Source organism: Protopterus annectens, chromosome 12.part0 (assembly GCF_019279795.1).
Source record: "Protopterus annectens isolate FY-2018-M chromosome 12.part0, PAN1.0, whole genome shotgun sequence".
Classification (NCBI taxonomy): domain Eukaryota; kingdom Metazoa; phylum Chordata; order Ceratodontiformes; family Protopteridae; genus Protopterus; species Protopterus annectens.
Genome location: NC_056746.1, coordinates 261,662,706 through 261,681,685, shown reverse-complemented (window position 1 = coordinate 261,681,685; position 18,980 = coordinate 261,662,706). Strand labels below are relative to the sequence as shown.

The following is an 18,980-nucleotide window of genomic DNA, read 5'->3' as shown; positions in this document are numbered from 1 at the left end:
TGGCTGTACTTAATGTACTGTACATTCGGTTAGCAGATTTTATTCTTATCAGTACTCTTGACTGAACCTTACTGAAATATTCCTTTCTGTTGCACCTGCATGTATAATGCAAAATGAAGATATACATATGCTTTAATATGGCTACACTTCTAGGCCTTTAAATAAAATCTAATCTTACAGTCACCAAAGGAGACACCCTTCAGAGGGGATTGTGAGGAACCTCAACCCCACTGAAGTCTGTGTCTTCGGTGATTGACTCCAGTGACAAGTGTAAGTGTCTCCTCCTGCAAGGCTATTTCCTCAGCACATATCCTGTGCAGACTTTTGGGGAGGGCTCAGATCGGACAGGGAGCTCAGGTGGTAAGAACCCAGAGGCTGAAGGAGGTTGACTGTCCCTGTATCAGGATGAATGGATTTGGATCCAGGATCCATCAAAGATCAGGATGGAGCCAAGTAGGGTGGAGACACCTCCTCTCTCAACTTGGACAGAACCCTTTCAAACACCTTGAATGCCAAAGATGCAATTGCAGCTAAGGAAGCACCCCTCTGATCTGCAAAAAGAACCGGGTGGATGCCCTCAGCTCTGACTCACCATGGATCTGAGACTGACAATGGTGACGAGCACTGAGGCACTGAGAGAAAGGAATGGATCTGAGAACTTAGGAGTTGACCACGACCTCCGCACCATGACTCCAAAGCTTCGGCTCAAAGACTCATCCTGATCTGACTACTCCAGAGTAAGTGCTCTAGTGGGAAGGCTTGGATATGTGGGCTTCAGACGTAAAATTCAGGCTGGAACAGACGAAGCCAGTAGAATAGCAGTTGGGGCTATACCCAGAGACCCCAAAAGGGATGGTGCTGGGATGACCAAAGGAACCTGCACATCATCGTGTTGACATCTGCTTCTGACAGACTCCTTGACAAAAAGAAAGACATAAAAGATGAACTCACTGAAGATGGTTGAGAAGAGTGCCTGTAGAAAAGATGTGAAGCCTGACACACACTGGCTCCAGTGAAAATCATGGAAGAGGAGTCAAAGATTGGATCAGACAAAGTTACGGATCTGAATGCTTTGGTCTCATATTTGCCACACCAAGGGATTCTGTAGGATCTGGTAACCATTTTCTGGGTTCTTCTACCCTCTTCTCAGATTCCTTGTCTTCTTCTCTTTCTTCAGACTTGTCTCTCTCCTCTTCCTTCTCTGTCTCGTTCTGCAGCTTAACTGTGTCTGGTTTCATTACAGGAAAATAAACTTCTGATGAAGCAGAAGCTGAACTATCCACTATGGTGGGAAGAATGCCCTTCAGAATAAGTTTGCCCCTGTATCCTTGCAATGCCCTCAGACCAAAAGAGGCATAAGCCTAGCAGTCCTTGTCCAGGTGTGCAACCTCTAAGCAAAACATACACAGGGAATGTGAGTTCTGCAGTAGAATTTTGTGACCCACAGGACAAGCACTTCTTAAACCCAGTGGCCTCGTCAGATATACTGAGAAGAAAGAGGAATTGACCACTCATACAAAAAACTTTATGACGCAGCCAACAAGACATCAACCATAATAGACAAACAATTCTACCATAGTAACATTAAACTATCACTAGTGTAAAAGAGAAACTTTGGAAAGAACTGTGAAAGCAAAAGCACCCAACACCAAGGAAAACAAAACTTTTTTTTTCCTTAGTGGAGGATAAAAAAGCTGACAGGTGGAAAAAAAGATACTAGAGATTAAAATAGCTAGAAGTTTAAAACCAAAATGCTACTTAATGTATCCTAATAGCAGAGTCCTCGAGAACCATAGCCTTCTGGATCAAGCAGCAATTGAAATCTGAGGTACTCTGGGGAACTGAGAGAATTATGGGTACAGGAAGAGTGACAGCCCTGGATTCCCAAGATCCAAACTTCTAAAAAAGTGCCAAGGATGGATCCAGTCAGATCTGATAACTCAAAGGTTAAATCAGAAAAAAAGCAGTGAACACTGGATATATATTTATATCTTGTTGTTTTTCTTTCGGCTTTCCCCAGTTAGGGGTCACCACAGCAGAACTCCCAGTCCGCTAATGATTGGCAGTAGATTTTTATCTACAGAGAAAAAAATCTTCCATCAAAATACCAGAACAGTGAATCATTAATTATCAATGACAAATGATCTAACCTACAATCATCAAGAAAAGAAAAGAATACTAAAAAATATATATATATATATATATATATATATATATATATATATATTTTTTTTGTAGGGGGAGCCCCCATGCACCCCACTCCATCTGCTAATTATATATGCCAACTCCAAGATCACACAGCAGTGGTGAAAGTACAGTTGTGTACACTTACTATAAATGTAGATGATCGAGTGCATTCAGTGTTGCAGTCATTACATTTGGGTAATCTGCTGGCAGATTGCCCTCAGTCGGCCTGATTAACACGGTCTTGGGTCCTGCGTCAGTTGCTGTCCCTTCTTCCATGACGTCAGGTCGTCAGGGGTATAAAACATGCAGCCGACGCCATTACATCAGTTTTTCTTGCTACAGATGTAAGGTGCCCCCCAAAATGGGGAGCAAAAAAAAAAAAAAATATATATATATATATATATATATATATATATATATATAAAATATAAAACACAAAACATATACCTCCAAACAAAAGCAAATACACCAAAAAGGTTTTTACAGATAGTAACAGAAATGAGAGGTATAGTTAGAGAAAAACAGGGGGCTGGAGGGAGGGTAACCAGGACTGCAACAGTGAATACACTCAAACATCTACATTTATGGTAAGTGTAAACAAAGTACAGTTTTGTACCTACCATAAATGTAGATGTTCGAGTGCTAATACAGCTGCAATCATAACAGATGGGTTATCCTGCCGTCAGGCGGGTCCTCGGTCGGCCGAATTCCAAAGTCTAGGTTCGGCGTCGGATGTCATAGCTTCTTCCCTGACGTCAGTGCGACAGGGGTATAAAAGAACCAGCCGACGTCATTTTCTTCAGTTTTTCTTGCCCCAGATGTCAGGTGCCCCCAGAAGGAAGGCAAAACATAAATTTATGTAATAATGCAATGCAATATAATCAAAAGACAGTAGTTGCAAGCAAATACACCATAAAAGAATACCCCAATCAGGTTGTATGAGGAGGTGTTAGCCATTAGGCCTGTCCCAAGAGGGGAAGGAGGGAGGGAAACCTGGACTGCAGCTGTATTAGCACTCGAACATCTACATTTATGGTAGGTACAAAACTGTACTATGTTCATCGTGCATACAGCTGCAGTCATAACAGATGGGTAGAATCCCAAAGCTAAAAAAGGGGTGGTAGGCACTAAGTGGAACTAGGAGGAGCAAGGATGCCCTGCAAGACTGCAGTGGCATAGCCTGCTCTAGATTTGGAGTATAATGGTAGGTGATAGTGCTTGGAGAAAGTATGTACAGAACTCCAAGCGGCTGCTTCCAAAATATCTTTGGTAGGAACCCCCCTGAGGAAAGCTGCAGAGGTAGCTGTGGCCCTTGTGGAGTGAGATCTGATGCCTGTAGGTACAGTTTTACCATGAAAAGAATAACAAAAGTGTATGCAGTGGGCTATCCATTTTGAGACTGTCTGTTTGGAAATAGCCTACCCTTGAGCACCTGTAGCATAGGACACAAAGAGTTGCTCTGATTTTCTGAATGGCTTTGTTTTGTCCAAATAATAACAAAGCTGTCTGTGAATGTCCAAGGAATGTGGTAGTTTCTCCCCTTTGTTTTGTGGATTAGGGTATAAGGTAGGTAAGTGGATAGCCTGATTCAAGGCTACCCTGGATACTACCTTTGGCATAAAGGAAGGGTTGGTTCATAAGAAAACTCTGTCCTGATGGAAAATGATGAAAGGCTGCACAGCCATGAGGGCTTGTAGTTCCGAAACCCTGCGTGCTGAGGTGATAGCCAGAAGGAAGGCTGTTTTCCATGACAAATATTGCAGTTCTGTTGAAGCAGCTGGCTCAAATGGAGGCAGGGTCAGTTTTTTTAGAATGAAATTGAGGTCCCAAGCAGGTACTGGTTGCTTCCTTGGGGGTTTTATATTCTTAGCCCCTCTGAGGAACTGTCTTAAGAGAGGGTGAGAGAATAAAGGAGGGTCAGTGTTGTATTGAGCAGAAATGGCTGAGGCATGGATTTTGATGGAGGAGAATGAAAGTCCACTGCTTAGCATCTCAGCTAGGTACTGTAACATTTGAGGTAAATTCAGTATTCCAGGATTCTGACCCTTTTTCTGATTCCAGGCACAAAACCGTTTCCATTTTGCGGAGAAGGCTTTTCTAGTAGAAGGCCTTCTGGCCTACAAAATGACATCCTGCACCTCCTTGGAGAGTAGGGTCTATTGTGAATTTAAGGAATCCTCCATGCGGCTAGATTGAGTGTTTTCAGCTGACTGTGAAGAGTTTTGAAGTTGTGCTGGGTCAATAGAAGAGGCATTAGAGGCAGGATCCATGGTGGGGAATGCGTCAGGCTCCTCAGGAGTGGGTACCAGTGTTGTCTTGGCCAGTCTGGAGCAATGAGAATCATCTTTGGTCTGTCTGCTCTGGCTTTTAATAGAACTTTGGGCAGCAGAGGAAGAGGTGGAAAGGCATAAACTGTCATTGTTGTCCAACTGAAAAAGAGTGCGTCCACTTTCCAGGCCTGTGGATGATAGGTCCTTGAGCAGAATTTTGTCAATTGGTAATTTCTGTGGGTAGCAAAGAGATCTATGTCTGGCCTTCCCCATGCTTGAATTATCTTTGTAAAACTTGAGGATGCAACTTCCATTCGTGGATCTGTCATATTTCTGCTTAGGTTGTCTGCCAACGTGTTTTCCTTGCCTGGCAGGAATTGTGCTTGAAGTTGGATTTGTAATTCCAGAGCCATGTTCCAAAGAGACATGGCTAGCCTGCACAGGGGATATGAATGGGTTCCTCCCTGTTTGTTTATGTACCACATCACTGTGGTGTTGTCTGTCCTTATCAATAGCTGGCCTGGATGCAGTAGGTCTCTGAAAGCCATAATAGCATTTTTTACTGCTAGCATTTCCTTTTGATCGATGTGTAGGTGCTTTTCTTTTTGGGACCATTTGCCCTGAATGCACTGATCTGTCATGTGCGCCCCCCAGGCGTAGTCCGAGGCGTCTGTTGTGATGATTTGATTTGCTTGAGGCAAGCAGAATGGGAGACCTATGTTTCTTTGGCATGCTTGAGCCCACCACAGAAATTCCTTTTGGAGGCATGGAATCAGTGGTATAATTGTTTCCAAACTGTGGCTGTGTTGAGACCAAAGTTTTTTAGGTACCATTGAAGTTTCCTCATATGCAGCTTTGCACATGGGATTAGCAGGATGCAAGATGCCATGAATCCCAGCGCCTGCAGGATTTTCCTTGCAGTCAGCCTGGTGAAGGTTGCCAGTTTTCTGAAGTATTGAGTTAGTTGCCCTTGTTTCTCTGGCATGAGGTAGGCCATCCGGGTGTTTGTATTCCAGGAAAATTATTGTTTGAGAGGGTATTAGTCTTGATTTCTTTTTGCTGACTGTGTATCCCAGAGAGTTCAACAACTTTATTACAAACGCCAGGTGTTTCAGAAGTATGTGTTTGCTGTCCGCTTGGATCATGCAGTCGTCCAAATATGGGTATATTTGTATCCCTTGAAGTCTGCAGAAGGCAATTACTAATGCTAAGCATTTCGTGAACACTCTGGGCGCAGTAGATAAGCCAAAGGGCAATGCAGAGAATTGATAATGGGTTGAACCTGCAAGAAATCTGAGGTATCTTCTGCAATCTTGTCTGATAGGGACATGCAGGTATGCCTCCTTGAGGTCCAATGTTATCAGCCAAGACTCCTTGCCCAGCATGGGAAGAAGCTGCTGTAATGTGAGCATCTTGAATTTTGGTACGAGTAAATATGTGTTTAGGATGGATAGGTCCAAAATAGGTCTCCAATCTTTGTCCTTCCTTGGTACCAGGAATAGTCTGGAATAAAAACCTTGACCCTGTTCTTGTGCAGGTACCTCTTGAATAGCTTTCATGTCCATGAGAGCTGAAATTTGTTTTGTGCCTCTGCCCTTTGATTTTGTGGCAGGTTTGGCATGCCTCTCATTTTTGAAAGGGTGTGAAAGTGGAATCTGTAGCCTCTGTCTATAATGTCCAGGATCCATTTGTCTTTGTGACAATATGCCAATTTTTCGAAAATAATGCCAGTTTTCCACCTAAAGGTGCTGCCATTAGAGCTTTGCTTGGCATGCAAAGGGAAAGTCATTGGTTCTGCTTTCTGAATGGCTGTGATCTATCCTCTCCACCTCTTGGTGTAGGTGCTTGCCATTGTCTGCCTCTAAATGATCCTTGAGATTGCCCTCTACCCTCGGGCCTGTATCTACCTCTTTGAGGTCTGTCCGTGGCTGGAAAGGACCAATTTTTTGAAGACCAATTTCTACTGAAACGTGGAGGTTGTACCTGTAGGAAATCTTTCACTGTTTGCATTGATTTTGCCTTTTCCTCCATTTTCTTTAATACCTCCTCAGCTTTAACACCAAACAATACATCTTTTTGAAGAGGTGCATCTAGTAATTTAGCTTTGACATGATCTGGTAAGGTTTGCTCTTTGAGCCAAGCATGTCTACGTATGACTGATCCTGTAACAGCAGCTCTACACGAGGCCTCTAAAGCAACAAAACCACATTGCAAGGTATGTTTACCCACTTGTTCTGCACTATGCAACAAATTCTGCAACTCCTTCAAGTCTGGTTGTTCAGGTTGTGACATTTTGCTTTTCAACTGAGATAACAAAAACTGTTGATACTTTAACATATGGAACTGACAGTTTAATGCCCTCATGGTTAAAGTGGCCTAGGTGTATACCTTTTTCCCCTACCTTTCTAAAGCTCTGGAATCTCTCTCTGAAGGTAATGGATTTTTGGCAGTGGAGGCCTTAATTCCCTTGGGACCCTGTGAAATAGTTTCTGGGTCAGCCGCATGGCTTTTGTATAGGAATTGGTGTGAATCAGAAACCCGGTAATACCTGTCAGGCTTGACTGGAGCTGGAGGTAAAGAATCTGGGTTAAGGCTGGCCTCTGAATACACATCATCTAGAATGTCTAAGACAGGAGGGATAGCCAGAGGCCTATGCTGAGGGAGTAAGAGGAAATCCCTGAGCCTTTTCTTGGAGTCTGAGTAATCTTGGCCTTCCCAGTGGAAGTGTTCCCTCAAGGTATGCAAGGTTTCCCCAAAAGAATAGTCCTCAGGGGGGGAGACAGAGGGAATGGACTCCTCTGCATCAGAATCTTCAAAAGGGGAGTAAGAATGTTCCTGGTCTTCAGAATGTTCTGAAGTAATGGAGGCCTGGTCCGAGGAAGGGTATTCTTCCTCTACTCTGGGCCTTTTGTCCGAGGGGGGTTGTGAACCCCTGATAAGAGTAATCAAATCCTCAGCCATTTTGAGCATCTGTTTTTTAGGCATGGGGCCTTGAGAGGGGCCCTGTGGAGCTTGTCTTTTAGTATGCATGGCTGCTTTAGATTTAGTGAAAGCCTTAATGGAAAAAGAAGAAGAAGGCCTGAAGACACCTTGAGAGGTGGCAGGCCTGTCTAAACTCTAGAGTTTCCCCGCCAAGAGTGGCGTCAGTATCTGTAATCGGGGTGTGGGCCGAGGAGCCTGCGACCTCGGGCACAGAAGACACCGCTAAGGAAGTGTCATCGGTAGTCAGGGGCTACGTAGGCGCCTCGCTGAGAACCGGAGCACCTGTAGTCGGCGTTAGCGTGGTGTTGGTAGAAGTCGCGGACCTCGTATGTCGGTCCTTATCTTTGCGTCTTTTACTCAAAACTGGAGTCGGAGTATCCGACGACATAATGTAATTAAACTTTTTGCCAAAATAGTGTTGGGCGAACTCCGCCCGAAGCTTAATAGTACGTTTGTTGAATGTAGCACAAAAACGACAGGCCGAGACGTCGTGGTCTGGGCCTAAGCAAGGAATGCAGAGGGAATGGAAATCCTTATGCGGTATTTGCTTCCCACATGAAATGCAATTATTAACTTTGTCTGACATCGGTCTGAGGCAAGAAAAGTTTCCCCAACGGGGTACTTAGCTTTCAAGAAAACTTTGTTGAAAAATATTCGTAATCTCAGGAGCTGGCCGACCGGCACTTGCAAACTGCTTCTGCTTCGGGCACCGTGCGGCAAGAAAGACTGAAGAAAATGGCGTCAGCTGGTTCTTTTATACCCCTGTCGCACTGACGTCAGGGAAGAAGCGACGACATCCGACGCCGGACCTAGACTTTGGAATTCGGCCGACCGAGGACCCGCCTGACGGCAGGATAACCCATCTGTTATGACTGCAGCTGTATGCATGATGAACATCTGTACTATGTTCTTCGTGTTTCACTGTTGCAGTCATTACACTTGGGTAGAATCCTAAAGCTATGGTTGGGATGATGGATTTGTACAGCATTAAGCGCAGCTATAAGGCCCTGCAGGACAGCAGTGGCAAAGCCTGCTCTGGATTTAGAAAAGAGAGGTAAATGGTAATGTTTGGTGAATGTATGAACTGAGCTCCAGGTAGAGTCTGCTTTGAAATAGCCTTTCCCAGTGCCCCTGCAGCAAATGCCAATAGTTGTTCAGATTTTCTTAGAGATTTTGTCCTGTTTAAGTAGAATCTTAGTTGTCTGTGTACATCCAATGAATGCAAAATCAGCTCACCCTTGTTCTGTGGATTTGGGAAGAAAGTTGGCAGATGAATGGCCTGATTAAGGGCCAAACTAGATACCACCTTAGGCATAAAGGATAGACTGGTCCTGAGAGCCACCCTGTTCAGGTAAAAAATAATGACAGGCTCCACTGCCATAAGAGCCTGTAGTTCTGAAATCCTTCTAGCTGAAGTGACTGCTAAAAGAAAAACTGTTTTCCAATAGAGAAATTTTAGGTCCGCAGTAGCAGCTGGCTCAAAAGGAGGTAGAGTGAGTTTTTCCAAAACGAAATTGAGGTCCCATGCAGGAGATGGTGCTCTCCTGGGAAGTCTTAAATTTTTGGCCCCTCTGAGATACTGCTTTAGCAGAGGATGAGAAAAGAGGGGAGGCACTGTGTTGTAATGAGCTGAAATGGCAGAGGCATGGATTTTTATGGAAGCAAAAGATAGGCCCTTGTGAAGCATCTCAGTTAAGTACTGCAGAATCTGAGGAATATTGGGCATTGCTGTGCTTATTCCTTGTGCTTGGTTCCAGACACAGAATCTTTTCCATTTGTCAGCATAAGATTTTCTAGTACTAGGCCTTCTAGCCTCCAAAATGACATCCATCACAGGTTTGCTGAGAGATGTAATGGGTGAAATTAGTTGATTAGCCACACTGCAAGATTCAAAGTTTGGAGCTGAGTGTGCAGAATTTGATAGTACTGCTGAGACAGTAGGTAAGGTGTCTGAGGCAGATACCATGGAGGAAGGTGCGACACATTATGCAGGAGCGGGTACCAGTGTTGGCGAGGCCAGTCTGGAGCAATCAGAATAATTTTTGGTTTGTCCTGTCTGACTTTTAGTAAGACTTTGGAGAGCAGAGGCAGAAGGGGAAACGCATAGACTGATAGGTTTTCCAGCTGAAGGATAGAGCATCCACTTTCCAAGCTTTTTTGTGATGAATTCTTGTGCATAATTTGTCCAACTGATAGTTTTGGGGTGAGGCAAAAAGATCTATGTCTGGGCTTCCCCATTTGCATGTCAACATGTTGAAGATTTGAGGCTCCAGTTTCCATTTGTGTGGGTCCATAAGATTTCTGCTTAGTTCGTCTGCCAGAGTATTTTGCTTTCCTGGCAGGAATTAAGCTTGTAGATGTATATGATAAGTTAAGGCCGTGTTCCACAATGCCATGGCTAGTCTGCAAAGGGGGTAGGAATGTGTACCCCCCCCTGCTTGTTTATGTACCACATGACTGTGGTGTTGTCTGTCTCAGCCAGCATCTCTTTCTGACTGATATGTAGGAGCATTTGACTTGGGCTCCATTTGCCCTGAATGCATCTCCCTGCCAGATGCGCCCCCCCCCCCCCCCCCAAGCATAGTCTGATGCTTCTGTAGTCAGGGTTTGAGCGGCAGGGGGTGGAATGAATGACTGTCCCTTGTTTAGGTGGTAGGCCTCTGCCCACCACAGGAACTCTAGTTGCAGGCAAGGAATGATAGGAATCATTGTTTCCAGGCTGTGACAATGTTGACTCCATAAGCTCTTTAGGTACCACTGAAGTTTCCTCATACGCAGTCTTGCATATGGAATTAGAAGAATGCAGGAGGCCATGAACCCCAAGGCCTGCAGAATTTGTTTTGCAGATAGCTGGGTTTTTGTGGCCACCTGTTTGAAGTAAGTCATCAATTGAATTTGTTTTTCTCGTGTAAGGTAAGTCATCTGGGCAGCTATATTCAAGCTTGCACCCAGGAATGTAATTTTTTGAGAGGGTAACAGTTGTGATTTATTTTCGTTTATGGTGTACCCTAGACAAGTTAGAACCCTTTTTACAAATGCCAGATGTTTTAGAAGAGTGTCCTTGTTTTCTGCCTGAATTAGACAACCGTCCAGGTATGGATAAATCTGAATATTTCTTTGCCTGCAAAATGCAATTACTGGTGCCAGGCACTTTGTGAAGACCCTGGGCGCAGTAGATAAAGCCACAGGGCAGTGCAGAAAACTGGTAATGCAAGTAGCCTGCTTTGAAGTAGAGGTATCTTCTGCAAGATTCCCTGATTGGGATATGCAGGTAAGCCTCTTAAGTCTAGAGGTACCAACCAGGCATCCTTGCCTAGCATAAGTAGTAACTGCTGAAGAGTAGCATCTTGAATTTTGGAATGTCCAGAAATGTATTTAGAATGGATAAGTCCAAAATTGGATGCCATGATTTGTCTTTTCTGGGTACCAGGAAAAGTCTTGAATAAAAACCTTGTTCCTTTTCCTTTTCTGGTACTGGTTGAATAGCCCCCATATTCATGGGGGACATAACTTCTTTCTGGACCTCTGCCCACTGATTTGGAGGCAAGTCTGGCCATCCGTTTGGGATTGGCAATGTGTGGAAATTAAATCTGTATCCCTGGGATACTATATTTAAAACCAATTTGTCCTGGGTAATCAGTTGCCAGTTTCGTGCATGAAGTGCCAGTTTTTCTCCCAAAGGGGCGACCAAAAGATAAGTGCTTGGTGATTGCAGTGGGAAGTCATTGAGACTATTTACCATAGGGAGGTGCCTTGTTGCTTCCAGATTTGGAGATAGAGGCACCCAATTTCTTTGTTCTAAAAGTTCCTTGCAACTGAAACCTGGAGCCTTTGGAATGTCTGGGTTTGACCTGAGCGGCTCTAGTGGGTACTGGATAGGACCAGTTCTTAGTAGGCCAGTGCCTACTAAACCTGGGTGGCTGCACTTGTAAGAAGTATTTCGCAGTTTGCATAGATTTAGCTTTATCTTCCATCTTTTTCAAAACTTCTTCAGCCTTATTACCAAATAGACTGTCTTGTTGTAAAGGAGCATTCAACAATTTTGCTTTAAATGGTCAGGCAGACTTTGCTCCTTGAGCCAAGCATGCCTTCTTATCACAGATCCGGTTACAGCAGCCCTGCAAGTGGCCTCCAAGGAATCAAAAAGTACAGTTTTGTACCTACCATAAATGTAGATGTCCGAACTGGATAGCATCTGCAGTCATAACAACTGGGTTGTCCTGTCGTCAGGCAGCCCTTCGGTCGGCCGGATTCCAAAGTCCGGGTCCGGCTTCGGCTGATGTCGCACTTCACCCGACGTCATCTCTGCTGGTCTTCGGGTATAAAGGCATCAGCCGACGCCATTTTCCTCAGTGTTTCTTGCCCCAGATGCCAGTTGCCCTCTTGGAAGGCTAAATTTTGGGTAAATGCCAATGTTTCCAAAAAGATAGAAGGCAAACACAAAAAATAAGCATGCATGTACATATATACAAACAAATACACCATAAGAGACTCCCCCCACCAGCTAGCTATTAGGAGGGTAAATACCCTAGGAGTACCACAGAGGGGAAGGAGGGAGGGTAATCCTGACTGCAGATGCTATCAAGTTCGGACATCTACATTTATGGTAGGTACAAAACTGTACTATGTCCTTCATGGATGCATCTGCAGTCATAACAACTGGGTAGAATACCATAGCCAACTAGGGAGGAGGAAGAATAGATTATGGTGTGGTTAGGATCCCTTGCAGTACAGCAGTGGCAAACCCTGCTCGGGATCTGGAATACAGAGGTAAATTATAATGCTTGGCAAATGTATGCACGGAGGTCCAAGTAGCCTCAATAATGTCCTTGGTTGCCACTCCTTGTAAGAAGGCTGTGGTAGTGGCTGTTGCCCTTGTAGAATGAGGCCTTATGTTCTGTGGAATTGGTTTTCCATGGAAGGAGTAACAGAATCGTATGCAATTTCCTATCCATTTGGAGATTGTCTGTTTGGAAATAGCTTTTCCTTCCCTTCCTGTTGCATAGGCTACAAAAAGCTGGTCAGTTTTTCTGTTACTTTTGTTCTGTCCAGGTAGTAGCGTAACTGTCTATGTACATCCAAGGTATGCAGCATTCTTTCCCCTCTGTTTTGTGGGTTGGGGAAGAAGGTAGGTAGGTGGATTGCCTGGTTTAAAGACACTCTGGATACCACCTTAGGCATAAATGTAGGATTAGTCCTCATGGACACTCTATCTTGGTGGAAGATTAGGAAGGGTTGTACTGCCATTAGGGCCTGAAGTTCAGAAACCCTCCTTGCTGAGGTTATTGCCAGTAGGAAAGCAGTTTTCCACGATAGATGCTGTAGGTCTGCTGTTGCTGCTGGTTCAAAAGGTGTGAGTGTCAACTTTTTTAGCACAAAGTTCAAATCCCAAGCTGGCAATGGTGGTTTCCTAGGAGGTTTTACATTCTTGATCCCTCTGAGGAACTGCCTGAGTAAAGGATGTGAAAAGACAGGTGGATCAAAGCTGTATTCTGCTGAAATAGCTGATGCATGTATCTTGATGGAGGAATAGGACAGGCCTGTATGTAGAAGCTCTGCCAAATACTCCAGAATGTTAGCAATATCTATATTCGACACATCTTTTCCTCTTTCAGCACTCCAAATGATAAACCTTTTCCATTTTCCTGCATAGTTCCTTCTTGTTGAAGGTCTGCGGGCTTCAAGGATAATGTCTTTAACCCTTTGGGAAAGATCTGGATTAGTTGCTGCTATGTGATGTTCCATCCAGTCAGTTGCAACGTTTTTAGGTTTGGCTGCATGATGCTGTAGTTGTTCTGAGTTAACATCAAAGGCATCAGGGGTATTGACCACATTTTGTCCCGAGACATGCTCCTCAGCAATGGGTACCAGTGTTGTCTTGGCCAGTTTGGAGCTATCAGGATTATCCTTGGACGTTCCTCCTTGATTTTTAGTAATACCTTGTGTATCAAGGGAAGAGGTGGGAATGCATATGCTGTCAGACCTTTCCAGCTGAAGGAGAGCGAATCCACTTTCCATGCAAGTGGGTGGAAAGTCCTTGTGCAGAATTTTTTTGAGCTGGTGATTGAGAGGGGAAGTGAATAGATCTATCTGTGGCATTCCCCATTTCTTTGAGATGGTCTTGAAGATGTCCGGGTGTAGCATCCATTCGTGAGCATCCGAGGTGGTTCTGCTTAACATGTCTGCTAGAGCATTCTCCTTTCCCGGTACAAATATTGCCTGTAACTGGATGTTGTAGCTGAGTGCCAGGTTCCAAAGGTCCAAAGTCATTCTGCATAGGGGGTATGAATGAGTGCCTCCCTGTTTGTTGATGTACCACATGACTGTGGTGTTGTCTGTCCTTATCATCAAATGGCCTTCTTTGAGAAATGGTCTGAATTTTTGGATTGCCAGTTTTACTGCCAGCATTTCTTTTAGGTTGATGTGCAGGTGAAGCTGGTCCCGGCCCACAATCCTTGCGCATTTGTCCAGCATGTGAGCCCCCCATCCTAGGTCTGAGGCGCCTGTTGTGATGGTTTGGCTTGCTTGATAGTTGTGAAAGGGTAGGCCTGGGTTTGACTGGCATGCTTGAGCCCACCATAGGAACTCCTGTTTTAGGCATGGGATTAGTGGAATTTCTGCTTCTAGGCTGTGCCTGTGTTGGGACCATAAATTCTTTAGGTACCACTGTAGTTTTCTCATATGTAGTCTGGCATGTGGAACCAAGATTATGCATGATGCCATGAAGCCCAAGGCCTGCAGAACTTTTCTTGCTGTTAGCTTGTTCTGTCTTGTTAGTGCCAAGAAGTAAAGAGGGAGTTCTTTTTGTTTTTCTGCAGTTAGGAATGCCATTTGTTTTACTGTGTCCAATTCCGCGCCCAAGAATGTCCTTGTTTGGGATGGTATCAGCCTTGAATTTTGTAAATTGACTGTGTATCCCAGTGCTTGTAGCAAGTACATGACCCTTTGTAAATCTGTTGTCAGCTTGCTTTTGTTGTCCCCTTGTAGCAGGCAGTCGTCCAGGTATGGGTAAATTTGGATTCCCTGTAGTCTGCAGTGGGCGATTACTGATGCCAGGCATTTTGTGAATACTCTGGGCAGTAGATAAGCCAAAGGGCAATGCTGAGAATTGATAGTGCTCTGATCCTGCAAGAAATCTGAGGTATCTTCTGCAAATTGGTCGAATGGGGACGTGCAGGTATGCCTCCTTGAGATCTAGAGTTACCAGCCAACACTCCTTGCCCAGCATGGGAAGAAGTTGCTGTAGGGTCAGCATTTTGAATTTTGGGACAATGATGTATGTATTTAAAGTGGACAGGTCGAGAATAGGTCTCCAACTTTTTCCTTTCTTGGAACTAGGAATAGTCTGGAGTAGAATCCTTTGCCTTGTTCTGTTATTGGTACTCTTTCCACAGCTCTCATCTTTGTTAATTGCATTATCTGCTGTAGAGCTTCTGTTTTTGATTTGGAGGCAGGTTTGGCATTCCTCTTTGACTGGTAAAGTGTGGAAGTGGAACCGTAACCTTGGTCTATGGTTTGCAAAATCCACTTGTCTTTTGTGATATAGTGCCAGTTCTTGAAAATAAGGTTAATTTTCCGCCTAATGGTGCTGCTATTTGTTCCCTGGTAGGCGGAGTTAGAATCAAGTCACTGTGATTGTGCTGTTGTAGTGGTAGTGGCTGTGTCTGTGCCTCTGTTATTACCTTGCCACTGTCGCCTCTGTAGGCACCCCTCTGGATTGATTTCTGCCTCTGGAACGTCTATTCCTGCCCCTTTGGGATCTTGTGGAGTCAGGAAAGGACCAATTTTGGCAGGCCAGTTCCTGCTAAACCTTGGGGCTGAACCTGCAAGAAATCTTTAACCGTTTGTACAGATTTTGCCTTTTCTTCCATTTTCTTCATTACCTGCTGGGCAGGTGTACCAAACAAACTGGCCTTATCCATAGGAGCATCTAATAACTTAGCTTTAACATGATCCGGTAAGACCTGTTCCTTCAGCCATGCATGTCTTCTTATCACTGTGCCAGTCATGGCTGATCTAAATGAAGCCTCCAGTGCATCATAGCCACATTTTAAGGAATGGTTACTAACCTGTTGTATGTTATTTACCATTTCTAATACATATTTCTTATCTATAGAGTCATCAGAGGATAGCTTTTTAGTTAACTGAGCAAGCATAAACTCTTGGTATTGTATCATGTGAAACTGACAGTTTAAAGCTCTAGCTGAGAGAGTGGCTGAGGTGTAAACTTTTTTGCCCCATCTGTCTAAAGACCTGGCTTCCCTTTCAGAAGGAATAGGGTTTTGCTGTGGTCGAGGCTACTGCCTTAGGCCCTTGGGATATAGTTTCGGGGTCTGCAAGTGGGGCCTTGTATAGGTGATGATGAGTGTCTGGTACCCTGTAAAATCTATCTGGTTTGGCAGGGGCTGGAGGTAAGGAATCTGGTGCAGTGCAGACATCATTAAATGCATCGTCCACAACAGAGAGGACAGGAGGTATAGCTAAGGGCCTGTGTTGTGGAAGGTGCAGAAAAGTCCTAAGTCTTTTCTGGAATCTGAGAAATCCTGTTCCTGCCATTGGAAATGTTCTCATGGCATGTAAGGTTTCCCCAAAGGAGAATTCTTCTGGTGGAGAAGCAGCTGGAATGGATTCTTCAGCATCTGAGTCTTCATAATTGGAGAAAGGAGCCTCTGGCTGGTCTGTAATATCTGAGTCATCCGCAGAATCATCAGAGGACACAGGCTCGGGGCTCTGCTCTAGGTCTCTTTTCTGGGGGCTGAGAGGCCCTGTCTGGGTGAGATTGAGATCCCCTAATTAAGGATATTAAATCTTCTGCCAGAGTAAGCATTTGTGAACTAGAAGTGGGCCTGGTTGAGGGGGGTTTAACAGGCACTGATTTAGTAGATTTGGCTGCTTTAGCCCTGGCAAAGGCCTTAATAGACATGGCTGCAGGAGGCCTAGCAGCACCACGTGCTGGGGTAGAGACATCCAAAGGGATGGTGTCTGATAAGTCACGAGTAACCACTGTTGTAGGTAAAATTTCTGAGGCCGATTCAATTAAGGTAGCAGGAACCTCAGTAGTAGTCATTGATTCAGCTGTACTTTGATCAGTTTTCGTTTGGCGAAACCGAGACACTCGCGGGTTGCTTAACCATGGTTTCGGCCGAAACCGCGGACCGCGAGTGTCGGTCTTTTTCTTTGCGTTTTTTAACAATTTGGGTAGTCGGAGGATCCGACGGCATAATGTACGCAAAATCTGAGCCGAAAAACTGTTCAGCAAACTCCGACCGACGCCTAAGCGTCGTCGGTTGAATGAAGCACAGGCCGAACAGGCTGCTACGTCGTGGTCTGGGCCTAAACAAGGCAAACAGTAAGAGTGGAAGTCTTTATGAGGTATTTGTTTCCCACAAGTTAAACAGTTATTGACTTTTTCTGACATCGGCTGAGGCAAGAAAGAGTCCCCAACGGGGTACTTAGCTTTTAGAAGTCTTCGAAGTAGTATTCGGTAGTAGTAATCTCTGGATCTGACCGACCGCACTTGCGAACAGCTTCTGCTTGGGCCACGCCGCAAGAAAGACTGAGGAAAATGGCGCGCTGATGCCTTTATACCCGAAGACCAGCAGAGATGACGTCGGGTGAAGTGCGACATCAGCCGAAGCCGGACCCGGACTTTGGAATCCGGCCGACCGAAGGGCTGCCTGACGACAGGACAACCCAGTTGTTATGACTGCAGATGCATCCATGAAGGACATCCACATTGCAAAGTATGTTTTCCAACTTGTTCAGCTGAATGTAATAAATCCTGCAACTCTTTATTTTCCACACAGTCAGAAATCAACATAATTTTCTGTTTAAGTAAACCCATGACATGCTGTTGATATTTAAGCATTATTAAATTGACAGTTTAAAGCCTTTATTGCTACGGTTGCAGACGTGTAAACCTTCTTACCCCATCTATCCAGTGCCCTGGAATCTCTATCAGAAGGGGTAGGATTTTAAGCAGTAGAGGCCTTAACGCCCTTGGGACCCTGAGAAATGGTTTCAGGGTCAGCAGTAGGGTTTCTGAAAAGGAATTTGTGGGATTCAGGAACCCTGTAGTATCTGTCTAGCTTACTAGGAGCAGGAGGCAGGGAATCAGGAGTCATACTGGATTCTGAGAAAACATCAACAATGTCTAAAACAGGAGGTATAGCCAAAGGCCTATGCTGAGGAAGAAGAAGAAAATCCCTAAGTCTCTTTTTAGATTCAGAGAAATCCTGACTCTCTCAGTGAAAGTGTTCCCTTAAGGTATGCACAGTTTCTCCAAAAGAGAAATCTTCAGGGGGAGAGGCAGAAGGGATGGAGTCTTCTGCATCAGAGTCCTCATAAGTGGGTATAGATAATTCCTGATCAGAAGAGGAATCAGAAGAAATAGAAACCTGATCTGAAGATTCATAGTCAGTGCCTTGCCTAGGTCTCTTAGCAGGAGGGGGATGGGTACCCCTGATCAAGGTAATTAAATCTTCAGCTGTTTTGATCATTTGTTTTTTAGGCATTGGGGCTTGTACACGTGGTTGAAGCGTCAGTTTTTTAGACATAGAAGTAGTTCTTGGCCTTAGTTTTGAAGATGGCGTTGGTGTAATATACAAATCTTTAGGCCTGAAAACACCCTCAGAAGCCGATGCCTGCTCAGCGGCTCCGGACCCATCTAAGGTAGACACATCCGCGGGTTCAATACTTAAAGTCTCTTGCGGTGTACCGGACTCCGAATGGGTCTCAGTAGAGGCCTGCGAATCAAATGTAGCGGGTATCAGGGGCTGCGAAAGCACCTCACTGAGTACCGGCGAACCGGCGACTGGCTTAGGAGAAGCCTCGTCATCGGTTTTGGACCTCGGCGGTCTGTCTCTGTCTTTTTCTTTGTGTTTTTTAGGTATTCCAGTAGTCGGATTGCTAACCGACGACATTTCTGGATAGTTAAATCTTGAGCCAAAATATTTAGAAGCAAAAATATACAGATGTTTAATCGTGCGTTGATTAAATTTAGCACAAAACTGACAGCAAGGCATGTTGTGGTCAGGGTCTAGGCAAGGAATACAGTACAAATGAAAATCCTTATGAGGTATTTGCTTCCCACAAGTAATACAATTATTAATGTTTACTGACATCAGTAAGAAGCAAGATAAGGTTTCCCCAATGGGGTACTTAGCTTTAAGTTGAAGACTTAGGTTCTGAAACTCGAAAAAAAAATTTCAGGAGTCGGCCAACCGGCACGTGCGAACTGCTTCGGGCACCACATGACAAGAAAGACTGATGTAATGGCGTCGGCTGCATGTTTTATACCCCTGACGACCTGATGTCATGGAAGAAGAGACAGCAACCGACGCAGGACCCAAGACTTTGTTAATCAGGCCGACTGAGGGCAACCTGCCAGCAGATAACCCAAATGTAATGACTGCAACAGTGAAACACGAAGAACATCGGCATATTCCGTGATCTACACTGTACTACAATCTCATACTGAAAAGTCAGCACACTTAGATCAGCTGATTTTCGATCAACTATACTGGCTCCTTCACATGTCAA

The 18,980-nt window shown here is 44.6% G+C and overlaps 1 protein-coding gene across 1 annotated transcript in view; it reads right to left on the bottom strand.

The window, feature by feature from the left end:
* Positions 1-18,980, bottom strand: part of ANKS3 (ankyrin repeat and sterile alpha motif domain containing 3) — a 1,450,330-nt gene that overhangs the window by 1,116,213 nt on the left and 315,137 nt on the right. The window lies entirely within an intron of this gene.